The following is a 15,841-nucleotide window of genomic DNA, read 5'->3' as shown; positions in this document are numbered from 1 at the left end:
CAGTCAACAGCCTTCAAATACATTCCTTTTCTGCTTTATTGGAGTTGGTTTCTATTGTTTTCAACAAAGGTCCATATACTTAAAGCTATGGTTTTTCCAGTAGTTGTGTACGGATGTGAGAATCAAACCATAAAGAAGGCTGAGTGCTGAAGAATTGATGCTTTCAAATTGTGGTGCTGGAGAAGACCTTGGACAGCAAGGAGATAAAATCAGTCAATCCTTAAGGAAATCAGTCCTGAATATTTATTGGAAGGACTGATGCTGAAGCTAAAGTTCCAATACTTTGGCCACTTGATACAAAGAGCCAACTCATTGGAAAAGACCTTGATGCTGGGAAAGACAGGAAAAGGGGAGAAGGGGTTGACAAAGGATGAGATGGTTGGATGGCATCACTGACTCAATTGACATGAGTTTAAACAAACTCTGGGAGATTGTGAAGGACAGGGAAGCCTGATGTGCTGCAGTTCATTGAGTCACAGAGTCAAACATGACTTCAGTTCAGTCACTCAATCATGTCTGACACTTTGGAACCTCATGGACTGCAGCACGCCAGGCTTCCTTGTCCATCACCAACTACCAGAGCTTACTCAAACTCATGTCCATTGAGTCGGTGATGCCATCCACCCATCTCATCCTCTGTTGTCGCCTTCTCCTCCTACCTTCAATCCTTCCTAGCATCAGGGTCTTTTCCAGTGAGTCAGCTCTCCACATCAGAAGGGCAAAGCATTTAGTGACTGAACAACAACAAGAACGCTGAACCCCACTGAGTCCTCACATTCAGCCAAAAACAAGACAAATGAATGCTGCTCAATGGAAGCAACACCTCTACTCAAACTCTACTGCCTATAAAAACTTCTCTCTTGAGAGAGCTTCTCATCTCTGATACAACTTCCTACTGACCAACAACATTAAAAAAATTTTTTTTTCTTCTTTTAAAAGCAATGTTTCTTCATGGCAGCAAGTTAGAATATGTGATTGTTATAATGAACTTTTGATTATTCCTAAGCTGAAACTCCAGTACTTTGGCCACCTCATGTGAAGAGCTGACTCATTAAAAAAGACTCTGATGCTGGAAGGGATTGGGGGAAGGAGGAGAAGGGGATGACAGAGGATGAGATGGCTGGATGGCATCATTGACTCGATGGACATGAGTCTGAGTGAACTCTGGGAGTTGGTGATGGACAGGGAGGCCTGGCGTGCTACGATTCATGGGGTCGCAAAGAGTCGGACACGCCTGAGCGACTGAACTGAACTGAACTGAATCTTATCAAATCATAAATAACCTTTTATATTTCTTTGATAAAAATGAACTTCTAATTTATTTGTAAACTTTATTTTATTTATCGTTGACTGTGTTGGGTCTTCACTGCTATGCACAGGCTTTCTCTAGTTGCGGTGTGTGAGCTTTTCATTGTGGTGGTTTCTTTTGCTGCGGAGCACAGGCTCTGGGTACCCAGGCTTCAATAGCTGTATCACACGGGCTCAGTAACTGTGGCACATGGATTAGTTACCCCGCAGAATGTGGAATTTCCCAGACCAGGGATCAGACCTGTGTCCCCTGCATTGGCAGGTGGATTCTTCATCGCTGGACTACCAGGGAAGTCCATAACCTATTCTATTTCCTACAAGTTTTGTTTACCATGCAAATTTGTAAAAGGAAAAAAATACAATTACAGTATTTTTTACAATTTTATAATCTTACATCAATTATCTATATTATTGTTTTATTCAAAAATAATTATTGTATGGCAAGCATGTGGAGAAATTGGAATACTCATACATCACTGGTAGGAATGTAAAATGTCTAGCCTCTTTGGAAAACAGTATGGTGGTTGCCAAAGTTTAAGCAGAGTTACCACATGACCTAGGAATTCTACTCCTAAATATATATTCCAAGCAAAATAAAAGCACGTTTGCACAAAAATTTGTGCATGAATGTTCATAGTAGCATTATTCATGTTAGCCAAAAAGTAGAAAAATGTAATATTATTTGGCAATAAAAATGAATGAAATATTGATTTATGGTACCACACAGATGAACCTTGAAAGCATTATAAAAACTGAAACAAGCCAATCACAAAGGATCACGTATTGAATCATCCCCCTTATATTAACTGTCCAGAATCAGCAATTCTATAGATATAGAAAGCAGGATTAGCTGCAAAGAACTTGGCAGTAAAAGGGAAATGAAGAGTAACTCTTAATGGATACAGGGTTTCAATTTGGGGTGATGAAAATGTTCTAAAATTGATTACTGCCTATAGCCATGAATATGCTAAAAAAATAGAGTTATATTCTTTAAATGGGTAATTTGTATGGTATATGAATTAGACCTCAATGAGATTCTTACCAAAAACATTTTTATTGTAGGGTTATTATATGCCACACTTAGTGGTGGTCACTGTGCACATAAATAAGATAGATTCCAACCCTGCCTAATATTTCCTCTTATATTTACACCACAATTATGTAACAAACTCTCAATCATGGAAAGGTTAGATTGCTTTCAACACTGGGATGAATTACATTGCAAAATTATCTTTATCCACCTCTCTCATTCCTTTCTTAGAAGACATTTCAAGAAACGGAATTATTTAGGTAAAAAATACGAATTTGGTAATCTCAAGATGCTCTGTGATGCTTTCGTCCTTGGCATCTGAGGGGTATACTGCCATTTCTGCTGATGAGTCCATGAATGGCAGACCATTGTCCATTTTCCTGAGGCTTACTGGGCTATGCGATATATGATCCAAAGAAAGGCAGGCCAGGACAGGGCATTTCTACCATCATTCCCAAAATTTACTGAGGTTGGACCAAGCCTGAGTTGATACATAAGAACATCCCTTTCCGTGCCATCCCAACCTTCTGTCTCCATGCCTTCAATCCACACTCCACCTTACTTATTGAAAAAGTAAGAAAAGTTCCAAAAATGGACCCCCAAAGTAACACATGTTACTTTTGAAGTAAAAATGAAAAAATTAGAGAGTGGTTATACTCTGATGATGTGCAATTCAGGAAGAATGGAAAAATGATTGCTAATCATCAGTGAAAAGCAAGAAGAACATACACTGACACCTCCAGCCGTGGATACTAGGGGTGTGTGAGAGGAAACAGCCTCCACTTATGAAGACTCCAGGGAAAAATGAGGTGCTCAGAGGAAACAGGTTTCAGTTATAATAGAAAGTTAAAGGGAATATCAGGGAAGTTGAAGATTTTTTCAGTTTTGCAATGACTTCCAGAGGGGCTTCCCAGGTGGCATAAGCAGTGAGGATTCTGCCTGCCAATGCAGGAGACGCAAGAAACATAGGTTCAATCCTTGGGTTGGGAAGATCCCTTGGAGTGAGAAATAGCATCCTGCAGTCCATGGGGTCGCTGAGGGTCGGACACGACTGAGCGACTTCACTTTCACTTTTCACTTTCATGCATTGGAGAAGGAAATGGCAACCCACACCAGTGTTCTTACCTGGAGAATCCCAGGGATGGGGGAGCGTGGTGGGCTGCCGTCTATGGGGTCGCACAGAGTAGGACACGACTGAAGCGACTTAGCAGCAGCAGCCAGTATTCTTGCCTGGAAAATTCCATGGACGGGGGGATCTGGTGGGCTACAGTCCATGGGGCCACAGGGAGTTAGATATGACTGAGCACAACAACATGAGTTCCAGAAGAAGGATATGAAGTAGTGAGAAAAAGCCATGTCCTGAGTATCTGAGGAATTTAATCTGAAATATTAGGGATAAACAGCTTCCTACAATGCACAGGGGCAAAAGGCATGCTGAAATTATTCTTCATGACTTTAGTGTGGAATAAAGGGAAAAGAAGCCTATTTACAAGAATATACATAGTTCTGGAATACAGTATAGTATCTTCACTCAGGAAGCACAATAACTTTTAAGATCAATAAATTTTTTTAAATACACATTTAGACAGATTATTATAAGCCCACAAAATACCAATCCAATATTTTTTACAAGCAGGAAAAAAGACAACTACAACAAAGAAAAACAATCAATCAGATAACCAGCTTCTCAGAAACAATGGAAGACAGTTAAACAGTGGAGTAATAGCAGTATTACTAGTAAACAAGTGTTTTGACATGGAATTCTTTGCTTAATAAATCCATTTTTCAAAACTGATTGTAAACAAATATTTTGTCTACCAAAAACTTACTATGAAAATATACTAATGTAATTAGTATTGTATTAATTATTATAAATTAAATGTCTAGCATCAAAAAAGAAAAAACAGTGAAAAGACCTGAGTTTTGTACGGGCTGAGAAAAAAGATAAACAAGTATGCCAAGGTATCAAGAGAAGAAAATACGGTACCCATGAGATGGGCGATCTGGAACAGCCCGCCCTCACTGAGATATGGAAGCATACCCACAGCCAGTGAACAAAGCCCAAGGCTCTCTCCCCTAAGAGTAGGCAGCCTTGGTCCACTGGAGTCTCTCTAGGCCTTGGCTCTTTGCACAGTAAGAACTGTAGTCCATCAGTTACTAATGATTTCTCAAATTATTCTCTGAGGCATGGGAATTCATGGGAACCTAGCAAAGCAGGATTCATCTCTGTGTGTGTCAACAGTCAAGCTGCTTTCATTCTCCAGGTCATTCTTCTAATTTGTAAAATAAGACTGTCCTTCCAAATAATGCTTAAGACAGGGATACTGGGGTCAGCAATAATGATAACACAGTCACAACTACAATGTCACAGCACCTTCCAGTATCTGTAAAAGCATTGAGAGTTACTGTACCCTTTCATGTGGGCCCCTTCTGGATGACGGGGCTAGTCCTGAAGACTCAGCTGCCTTGACCCCTCCTTCTTCTGTACATGAAGGTGAGCATTCTAATGTGAGCCTAGAAACAAGACCTCTTGCTTTGTCACAGGTTCAAGTTCACTTTGTCTTTTAACAGATTCCCTCTCCTCCTTGCTTTTCATGTTCTGCACTTTGTATAACTTTGCTTCTGACAGAGCTCCATAATTTCAAGAATCTATAGAATGTTTACTCTGGCTGATTTAAATATGGCAGCAAATTCTTTGATATTCTTCCCCTTAGGAGATGGAGATCTCTGTCTTTCCCTTTGAATTTGGCAGGCTTCTGACTGCATATATCAACAGAATATAGCCAAAATGACACTATGGAACTTTTAAGGCCAATACACAGCTTCTCAACCTTTTTTTATTCACTATTTCTTCCCTCCCTAGAAAGCCTTTTTAGACATTATTTTTCTCATTGCATTTTCATCTCCATAATATTGGGTTGGCCAAAAGATTCTTTTGAGTTTTTCCGAAAAATCTTACAGAAAAACCTAAATGAACTGTTTGGCCAACCTAATATTTTAATTCCACAAATATATTTCTTGTACTGTATGTATATTTGTGTTTTTTACATTTAAAAAAATGGTATTTTTGACACCTTTCCACAAATCGATTTTCAACCCACAGAAAGCAATATCACCTCTGTTGAAAATGCATGGGCTAGGCCATAAAAGGCCAGGTAGCTTCCCATGGATTCTCTTGGAAATCTGCTCTTGGAGTTTTTAGGTGCTACATATGAAGAATATATATATGTGAAAACCACCCAGAGGCTGCCACACTGGACGGACCATGTGGAAAGACAACATATACATACAGAAAGATGCCCCATAAGTCCAGCTATTTCAACCATCAGGCACGTGAGTCTTTCCAGCCCAGGTTCCAGACATGTGAGTGAAGAACGCTTCAAGAGGACCCCAGCTGCAGCAGCTACCTGACTGCAATCACATTAGAGAGACATAGACAGATTTGCCCAGCCTAGCCAATCCCCAGAAGCAGAGAGATAATATCAAATAATTTCATGACTATGCTCTGAGATGGTTTATTACTCAACAGATAGCTAGAACACTTACAATGTACCAAAAACTCTCCTAAGATTTCCATACTTATTCATTCATTTTATCCTCACAATACTGTATGTGGTAAATACATACATTTCACAGATGCATTCAATTCTGGCAGCTCATCCAAGAAGAACTGTAGGACTGCACAGTGCTTGGGAACAACCACTCCATGATTCCTTCTAGCTGTAACCTTCTTTGGTTCCTCCGCCCATCATAATACTTGTTTATACATTCTTTTATTCAATAAGCCTTTGTTAATCATCACAAGCTAGGTATTATGCTAAGTATTAAGGATACTAAAATGAGTTAAAAGTCATAGCTCCTATATTCAAGGAGCTTGCAATCCAAGAGAGATAAAAATGTTATCAATTCAGTTGATAAGTATTATGGTAAGTGCAAGCCCAATCTAGAATAGGGGAAAAGGGAGGACAGGGAAGCGTTTCTTGGAAAGAGGGGGCTTTGACCTGAGTTTTACAAGACAAAGAAAGGATCCGAGATGGTAGTATAGGAAAACCCTGAGCTCACCTTCTTCAAAGGGCACACTGAATATACACATATATAGAGAGAAATCCTCCAGAAGAAAACCTGAGGGCTGACAAATAGCTACAGCATGTAAAAGGACCACATAGATGTGGGTAGGAAAGACAGAGACATGGTATCCACAGGAAACCCACTCCTGACTCTGTGACCTACAGTAAGAAAGGATATTGCTGAAGAACTGAACTCAGATTTGCCCATAATGGGACACAGTGAGAAAACAGCAGCTTAAAGGGCACCTATAATATAGGGGAAATAAATCCATCTACTAACCTTAGAGCTCCTGCCAAATGAATAAGGAGCCTTCCCCAGGGTTTGAGGCACCAGTGAGCACCACTGAGTCCCTCCCAGACTCCCCCTGACCCATTCCCACTCCAGTTCCAGCCTTCTGCCAAAGTGGCCTCAGGCACAGTAACCCTAGGGTACTTACCCCTACCACAGACCTACCAGCCCCAGCTGCACTGTCAAAGCCACCAGTTACAAGTAGTCTATACAAGGAACACTTCCACACAAGGCCAATCCTTCAAGAACAGGAGAGGTGGCTTTTTTGTTTAATTCATAGAAACAAAAAAAGAAGATCAAACAAAATAAAAAGGCAGAGAAATATGCACTCAACATAAGACAATGTAAGTGTAAAAAGTAAATTATCAGAAATAAAGGGAGAAATTAACAATAATACAATAATAGTAGGTGACTTTAATACTCCACTTACATTAATGGGTAGATTATCCAGACGAAAGAATCAAGAAGGAAACACAGGCCTTAAATAACACATTAGATCAGATGAATTTAATAGATATAAGAAGATCATTGCATTCAAAAACTGCAGAATACACATTCTTCTCAAAAGCACAAGGAACGTTCTCTAGGATAGGTTACCTTTTAGGCCACAAAACAAAAGTCTCCATAAATTTAAGAAGATTGAAATCTTTTCAAGCATCTCTTCCATACCACAATGGTACGAAACTAAAAGTCAACTACAGGAAGTTGTCACGCATGACTAAAAACATACTGCTAAACAGTGGGTCACTGGGATGACCCAGAGGGATAGTACGCGGAGGGAGGTGGCGGGGGGGTTCAGGATGGGGAACACGTGTACACCCTTGGCGGATTCATGTTGATGTATGGCAAAACCAATACAATATTGTAAAGCAATTAGCCTCCAATTAAAATAAATAAATATAAGTTTAAATTTAAAAAAATGGGTCAACAAAGAAATCAAAAACTATCTAGAGACAAATGAAAATTAAACACAACTTTCCAAAATCTATGGGATGCAGCAAAAGCAGGTCTAAAAGGAAAGTTCAGGCTTCCCTGGAGGCTCAGTGGTAAAGAATCTGTGTTCCAATTCAGGAGACACAGGCTTAATTCCTGATCTGGGAAGAACCCACATGCCACAGAGCAGCTAAGCCTGTGTGCCACAACTATTGAGCCTGAGCTCTAGAACCCAGGAGCCACAACTACTGAGCCCACAAGCCCCAACTACTGAAGCCCACACACCCAAGAGTCTGTCCTCTGCAACAAGAGACGCCATCACAGTGAGAAGCCTGCACACTACAACTACAGAAAATCCCATACAGCGACGAAGACTCAACACAGCCAGAAATAAATAAATAAAAGAGAAGTTCATGGAGACAGTCTCGTTTAAAGGAAAAAAAAAAAATCTCAGGTATTGAATCTAAATGTACATTTAAAAGCACTAGGAAAAAAGAACCAAAGCCCAAAGTTAGTAGAAGGAAAGGAATAATAAAGATCAGAGTGGGAATAAATGAGAGACTAAAAAAAAAAAAAAAAAGAAAAAGTCAATGAAACTAAGAGTTGGTTCTTTAAAAATATAAACAAAATTGACTAATCTTTAGCTATGGAAGGAAGAAAGGAGAAGGAAGAAAAAGGAAGAGGAAAGAAAAAAGGAAGAAAAAGAGAGAGGACTCAAATAAATAAAATCACAAACGAAAGAGGAGAAAACACAAACACCACCACAAAAATACAAAGGGTCATGAGAAAATACAACTATATGCCAAGAAATTAGACAACCTAGATGAAATGGATAAAATCCTAGAAATATACAATCTTTCAAAACTGAATCATGAAGACATGGAAATCTGAATAAACCAACTATTAGTCAAAAAACTGAATTGGTAATCAAAAAACTCCCCTGCAGATGGCTTCATGGGTGAATTCTACCAAGCATTTAAAGAAGAATTAATGCCTATCCTTCTCAAATTATTCCAAAAAATTGAAGAGGAAGAAATACTTAAAACTCATTTTACATACCCAGCACTACCCTTTGTCTAGTTAACAAAACTAGACAAAGACGCCATGTGTACACACACACAAATTATAGGCCAATGTCCTTGATGAATACAGATGCAAAATTTCAAAATATTAGCCAACCAAATTCAAATTCAATAATACATTAAAAGGATCATACATCATGATCAAGTGGAATTTATTCAAGGGATGCAAAAACATTTTTACACCCATAAATAAATCAATATGACACACCACATTAACAAAGAATAACAATCATACAATCATCTCAATACATGCAGAAAAGGTATATGACAAATTTCAACATCCATTTATGATAAAATCTCCCAACAAAGCAAGTATAGAAGGAACATATCGAAACATAATGAACATCATATATGACAAACCTACAACAAATATAACAGCCAATGCTGAAAACTTTTCCTTTAAGATTAAGGAAAAAAAGAAAAACAAGGATGTCCACTCTCACCACTTTTATTAAACATAATATTGGAAGTCCTAGCCACGGCAATTAGGTATGAAAAAGAAATAAAAGGCATCCAAATTGGAAAGGAAGAAGTAAAACTGTCATCATTTGCAGGATTTGTGATACTATATTGAAAACCCCAAGTTCAGTTCAGTTCAGTTCAGTCACTCAATCATGTCTGACTCTTTGCAACCCCATGAACTGCAGCACACCAGGCCTCCCTGTCCATCACCAACTCCTGGAGTTCACTCAAACTCATGTCATCGAGTCAGTGATGCCATCCACCCATCTCATCCTCTGTCGTCCCCTTCTCTTCCTGCCCCCAATCCCTCCCATCATCAGAGTCTTTTCCAATGAGTCAACTCTTTGCATGAGGTGGCCCAAGTATTGGAGTTTCAGCTTTAGCATCAGTCCTTCCAAAGAACACCCAGGACTTATCTCCTTTAGGATGGACTGGTTGGATCTCCTTGCAGTCCCCAAAAATTTCACCAAAAAATGAACTATCAGAAAGAGAAATTAAGAAAACAGTCTTGTTTACAATTGCATCAAAAATAATAAAATACCTCAGTATAAATTTAAACATGTACTCTGAAAACTGTAGGATACTGAGGAAAGCAACAGAAGATGACACAAATAAATGAAAGGATACACTATGTTCGTGGATTAGAATAATCCATATTGTTAAAATGTCCATTCTACCCAAAGCAATTTACAGAATCAAAAAAAAAAAAACTTATCAAAATATCAATGGCATTTTTCACAGAACTACAAAAAAAGAATTCTAAAATTTGTATGGAACCACCAAAGATCCTGACTAGCCAAAGCAATCTTGAAAAAGAACAAAGCTGAAGATATGCTCCCAGACTTAAAATTACACTACAAAGTTGTGTGTTTGTTACTTAGTCATGTCCAACTCTTTGTGACCCCATGGACCATAGCCTGCCTGGCTCCTCCGTCCATGGGATTCTCCAGGCAAGAATACTGGAATGGATTTCCATTTCCTTCTCCAGGGGATCTTCCTGACACAGGGATCAAACCCAGGTCTTCTGCATTACAGGCAGATTCTTTACCATCTGAGCTATAGGGAAGTCCACACTACACAGTTATAGTAATCAAAACAGTGCAGTGAACCAATATATGGAAGCAACCTATGTGTCCACCAATAGGTGAATGGATAAAGAAGATATGGTGTATACACACACACACACACACACACACACATATACACAAGAGAATACTAATTGGTCATTTATAAAATCTTGCCATTTGCAGTAACATAGATGGTCCTAAGCGAAATAAGTCAGATGAGAAAAATATCACATGACTTCATGTATATGTGGAATCTGAAAAAGAAAGCAAAACAGAAACAGACTCATAGATTCAGACAACAGATTTGTCGTTGCCAGGGTAGGAGGGGGAGGCAAACATGAAACAGATGAAAGGGACTAGGAGGTACAAATTTCCAGCTATACAATAATGTACACATACAAAATAGACAATAACATTGTAACAATTTTATATGGTGATGAACGTCATAATATATAAAAATACCAAATTACTATGTTGTACACCTGAAACTAATATGAACATGTATGGTTGGTTATAACTCAATAAATGAATAGGAAAAGAGGATTTAGCCAAGAAAAAGACAGGGGCTGATATGCCAACAGAATTACAGTTGTGTAATGCCAAGAAAAAGTAAAATACATTCAGGAAATAATCAGTGATTTTCAGGAATTTGGGCATGAGTGAACACAGAAGGTGGTGCAAGCAAATCATTTGGTTTGCCTGAAACTTTCAAAATTTTTAAAACCAAAAGTCTTACATTCTGTGAAGTCCCTCAGTCTTGAGAAAATAGGACAACTGGTCCCCTGAGGCAGGTCAGTGGGGAGAGCACATAGTGATATGAGTGGACTAGAAACTGTGAAGTGGGGTCTAAAGAGTCAGAGCCTTGTAAGCCATTCTTGGTTGTTTTCATTTTATCCCCAGGATAAATAGGAGACAGTGAAGGACCTTAAGCAGGGCTAGAGACTTAATTATTTAACACCAAACTGAGGTTGAACCAGAGCTCAGGTTGAACCCTGAGAACTAACTCCATGTACTTGAGGCACAATAGTGAATTTCTCCTTTAGTGTTCAGGGAACATTTTCAACATCATGAGATGTTTGGAGACATGGAACTAGATGCCTACCTGCATTTCTAGGTGACAGAGAGCCCAGAACCCTGGGGAAGAAACCATAAATCTAATCTACAAATCTCTCTACTACATACTGCCACACTCCTGTCTTTTTTTTTTTTTTTAAAGGAAGATAAGTGAAGTGAAGTGAAAGTCTGTCAGTCGTGTCTGACTCTTTGAGAACCCATGGACTATACAGTCCATGGAATCCTCCAGGCCAGAACACTGGACTGGGTAGCCTTTCCTTTCTCCAGGGGATTATCCCAACCAGGGATCGAACCCAGGTCTCCCACATTCCAGGAGGATTCTTTACCAGGTGAGCCACAAGGGAAGCCCAAGAATACTGGAGTGAGTAGCCTATCCCATTTTTGGGGTGTTAATTCTAGAAGGTCTTATAGGTCTTCATAAAACCATTCAACTTCAGCTTCTTCAGCATTACTGGGCATAGACCTGGATTACTGTGTTACTGAATGGTTTGCCTTGGAAACAAACAGAGATCATTCTGTTGTTTTTGACATTACACCCAAGTACTGCATTTCAGACTCTTTTGTTGACCATGATGGCTACTCTATTTCTTCTAAGGGATTCCTGCCCACAGTAGTAGATACAATGATCATCTGAGTTAAATTCACCCATTCCAGTCCATTTTAGTTCACTGATTCCTAAAATGTTGATGTTCACTCTTGCCATCTCCAGTTTGACCAATTTCAATTTGCCTTGACTCATAGACCTAACATTCCAGGTTCCTAGGCGATATTGCTCTTTACAGCATCAGACTTTACTTCCATTACCAGTCACGTCTGCAACTGGGTGTTGTTTTTGTTTTGGCTCCGTCTCTTCACTCTTTCTTGAGTTAGATCTCCACTGATCTCCAGGAGCATATTGGGTACCTACCAAACTGGGGAGTTCATCTTTCAGTGTTGTGTCTGTCTGCCTTTTCATGCTGCTCATGGGGTTCTCAAGGCAAGAATACTGAAGTGGTTTGCCATTCCCTTTTCCAGTGGACCACATTTTGTCAGAACTCTCCACCATGACCCGTCTGTCTTTGGTGGCCCTACATGGCATGGTTCATAGTTTCATTGAGTTAGACAAGGCTGTGGTCCATGTGATCAGATTGGTTAGTTTTCTGTGATTGTGGTTTTCAGTCTGTCTGCTCTCTGATGGAGAAGGATAAGAGGCTTGTGGAAGCTTTCTGATGGGAGAAACTGACTGAGGGGGAAACTGGGTACTGTTCTGATGGGCGGGCAGTTCAGTCAATTCAGTTTAGTCACTCAGTCATGTCCAACTCTTCGCAACCCCATGGACTGCAGCAAGCCAGGCCTCCTTGTCTACCACCAACTCCTGGAGCTTACTCAAACTCATGTCCATTGAGTCAGTGATGCCATCCACCCATCTCATCCTCTGTCAACCCCTTCTCCTCCTGCCCTCAATCTTTCCCAGCATCAGGTTTTTTCCCAATGAGTCAGTTCTTCACATCAGGTCCAAAGTATTGGAGTTTCAGCTTCAGCATCAGTCCTTCCAATGAATATTCAGGACTGATTTCCCTTAGGATGGACTTGTTGGAACTCCTTGCTATCAAAGGGACTCTTCAGAGTCTTCTTCAACACCACAGTTCAAAAGCATCAATTTTTCAGCCCTCAGCTTTCTTTGTAGTCCAACTCTCACATCCATACATGACTACTGGAAAAACCACAGCTTTGACTAGATGGACCTTTGTTGGCAAAGGAATGTCTCTACCTTTTAATATGTCGTCTAGTTTGGTCATAACTTTTCTTTCAAGGAGTAAGTGTCTTTTAATTTCCAGGCTGCAGTCACCATCTGCAGTGATTCTGGAGCCTCAGAAAATAAAGTCTGCCACTGTTTCCACTGTTTCCCCACTTTTTGCCATGAAGGACCAGATCACTAAGACCATGATCTTAGTTTTCTGAATGTTGAGCTTAAAGCCAACATTTTCACCCTTCTCTTTCACTTTCATTAAGAGGCCCTTTAGTTCTTTGCTTTCTGTCATAAGGGTGGTGTCATCTGCAAATCTGAGGTTACTGATACCTCTCATGGCAATCTTGATTCCAGCTTGATTCCAGCTTCATCCAGCCTGGCATTTTGCATGATGTCAGATCAGATCAGATCAGATCAGTCGCTCAGTCATGTCCAACTCTTTGCAACCCCATGAATCGCAGCACACCAGGCCTCCCTGTCCATCACCAACTCCCGGAGTTCACTGAGACTCATGTCCATCGAGTCAGTGATGCCATCCAACCATCTCATCCTCTGTCGTACCCTTCTCCTCCTGCCCCCAATCCCTCCCAGCATCAGAGTCTTTTCCAATGAGTCAACTCTTTGCATGAGGTGGCCAAAGTATTGGAGTTTCAGCTTTAGCATCATTCCTTCCAAAGAAATCCCAGGGCTGATCTCCTTCAGAATGGACTGGTTGGATCTCCTTGCAGTCCAAGGGACTCTCAAGAGTCTTCTCCAACACCACAGTTCAAAAGCATCAATTCTTCAGCGCTCAGCCTTCTTCACATGATGTACTCTGCATAAAAGTCAAATAAGCAGGGTGACAATATACAGCCTTGACATACTCCTTTTCCTATGTGGAACCAGTCTGTTGTTCCATGTCCAGTTCTAACGGTTGCTTTCTGACCTGCAAACAGATTTCTCAAGAGGCAGGTCAGGTGTCTGGTATTTCCATCTCTTTCAGAATTTTCCACAGTTTATTGTAATCCACACAATCAAAGGTTTTGGCATAGTCAATAAAGCAGAAATAGATGTTTTTCTGGAACTCTCTTGCTTTTTTGATGATCCAAAGGATGTTTGCAATTTAATCTCTGGTTCCTCTGCCTTTTCTAAAATCAGCTTGAACATCAGGAAGTTCATGGTTCATGTAATGTTGAAGCCTGGCTTGGGGACTTTTGAGCATTACTTAACTAGCGTGTGAGATGAGTGCAATTGTGCAGTAGTTTGAGCATTCTTTGGGCATTGGGATGAAAACTGTCTTAAGTCCTGTGGCCACTGTTGCATTTTCCAAGTTTGCTGGCATATTGAGTGCAGCACTATCACAGCATCATCTTTTAGGATTTGAAAGAGCTCAACTGGAATTCTATCACCTCTACTAACTTTGTTCATAGTGATGCTTCCTAGGGCCCACTTGACTCCACATTTCAGGATGTCTGGCTCTAGGTGAGTGATCACATCATCGTGATTATCTGGGTTGTGAAGATCTTTTTTGTACAGTTCTTCTGTGTATTCTTGCCACCTCTTCTTAATATCTTCTGCTTCTGTTAGGTCCCTACCATTTCTGTCCTTTATTGAGCCCATCTTTGCATGAAATGTTCCCTTGGTATCTCTGATTTTCTTGAAGAGATCTCTAGTCTTTCCCATTCTATTGTTTTCCTCTATTTCTTTGCATTTATCACTGAGGAAGGCTTTCTTATCTCTCCTTGCTATTCTTTGGAACTCTGCATTCAAATGTGTGTATCTTTCCCTTTCTCCTTTGATTTTCACTTCTCTTCTTTTCACAGCTATTTGTAAGGCCTCCTCAGACAGCCATTTTGCTTTTTTGCATTTTTTCCCCCTTGGGGATGGTCTTGATCTCTGTCTCCTGCACAAGTCACAAACCTTTGTCCATAGTTCATCAAGCACTCTGTCTATCAGATCTAGTCCCTTAAATCCATTTCTCACTTCCACTGTATAATCATAAGGGATTTGATTTAGGTCATACCTGAATGGTCTAGTGGTTTTCCCTACTTTCTTCAATTTAAGTCTGAATTTGGCAAGAAGGAGCTCATGATTTGAGCCATAGTCAGCTCCTGATCTTTTTTTTTTTTTTTGCTGACTATATCAAGCTTCTCCAACTTTGGCTGCAAAGAATAGAATCGGTCTGATCTTGGTGCTGACCATCTGGTGATGTCCATGTGTAGTCTTCTCTTGTGTTGTTGAAAGAGGGTGTTTGCTATGACCAGTAAATCTCTTGGCAAAACTCTATTAGCCTTTGCCCTGCTTTATTCTGTACTCCAAGGCCAAATTTGCCTGTTACTCCAGGTGTTTCTTGACTTCCTATTTTTGCATTCCAGTCTCCTATAATGAAAAGGACATCTTTTTTGGGTGTTAATTCTAAAAGGTCTTGTAGGTCTTCGTAGAACTATTCAACTTAAGCTTCTTCAGCATTACTGGTCAGGGCATAAACTTGGATTACCATGATATTGAATGGTTTGCCTTGGAAATGAACAGAGATCATTCTGTCATTTTTGAGACTGCATCCAAGTACTGCATTTTGGACTCTTTTGTTGACTATGATGGCTACTCCATTTCTTCTAAGGGATTCTTGCCCATAGTAGTAGATATAATGGTCATCTGAGTTAAATTCACCCATTCCAGTCCATTTTAGTTCACTGATTCCTAAAATGTGGATGTTTTACAGGCCATGCTCAGTAAATCTTTAATTCAGTTTTCTGTTGAAGGATGGGGCTGTGTTCCCTCCCTGTTTTTTGATCTCAGGACAAACTATGGTGGAGGTAAT

General features: G+C 39.9%; 1 protein-coding gene across 2 annotated transcripts in view; it reads right to left on the bottom strand.

Annotated features, from left to right (window-relative positions):
• The window catches only part of KAZN (kazrin, periplakin interacting protein), a 1,338,251-nt gene that overhangs the window by 1,231,817 nt on the left and 90,593 nt on the right, over positions 1–15,841 (bottom strand). The window lies entirely within an intron of this gene.

Source organism: Bos grunniens, chromosome 16 (genome assembly GCF_055505025.1).
Source record: "Bos grunniens cultivar Pamir isolate PY7600 chromosome 16, Bosgru_T2T1.0, whole genome shotgun sequence".
In the NCBI taxonomy this organism is placed as follows: domain Eukaryota; kingdom Metazoa; phylum Chordata; class Mammalia; order Artiodactyla; family Bovidae; genus Bos; species Bos grunniens.
This window is presented reverse-complemented; position numbering and strand designations above follow the sequence as displayed.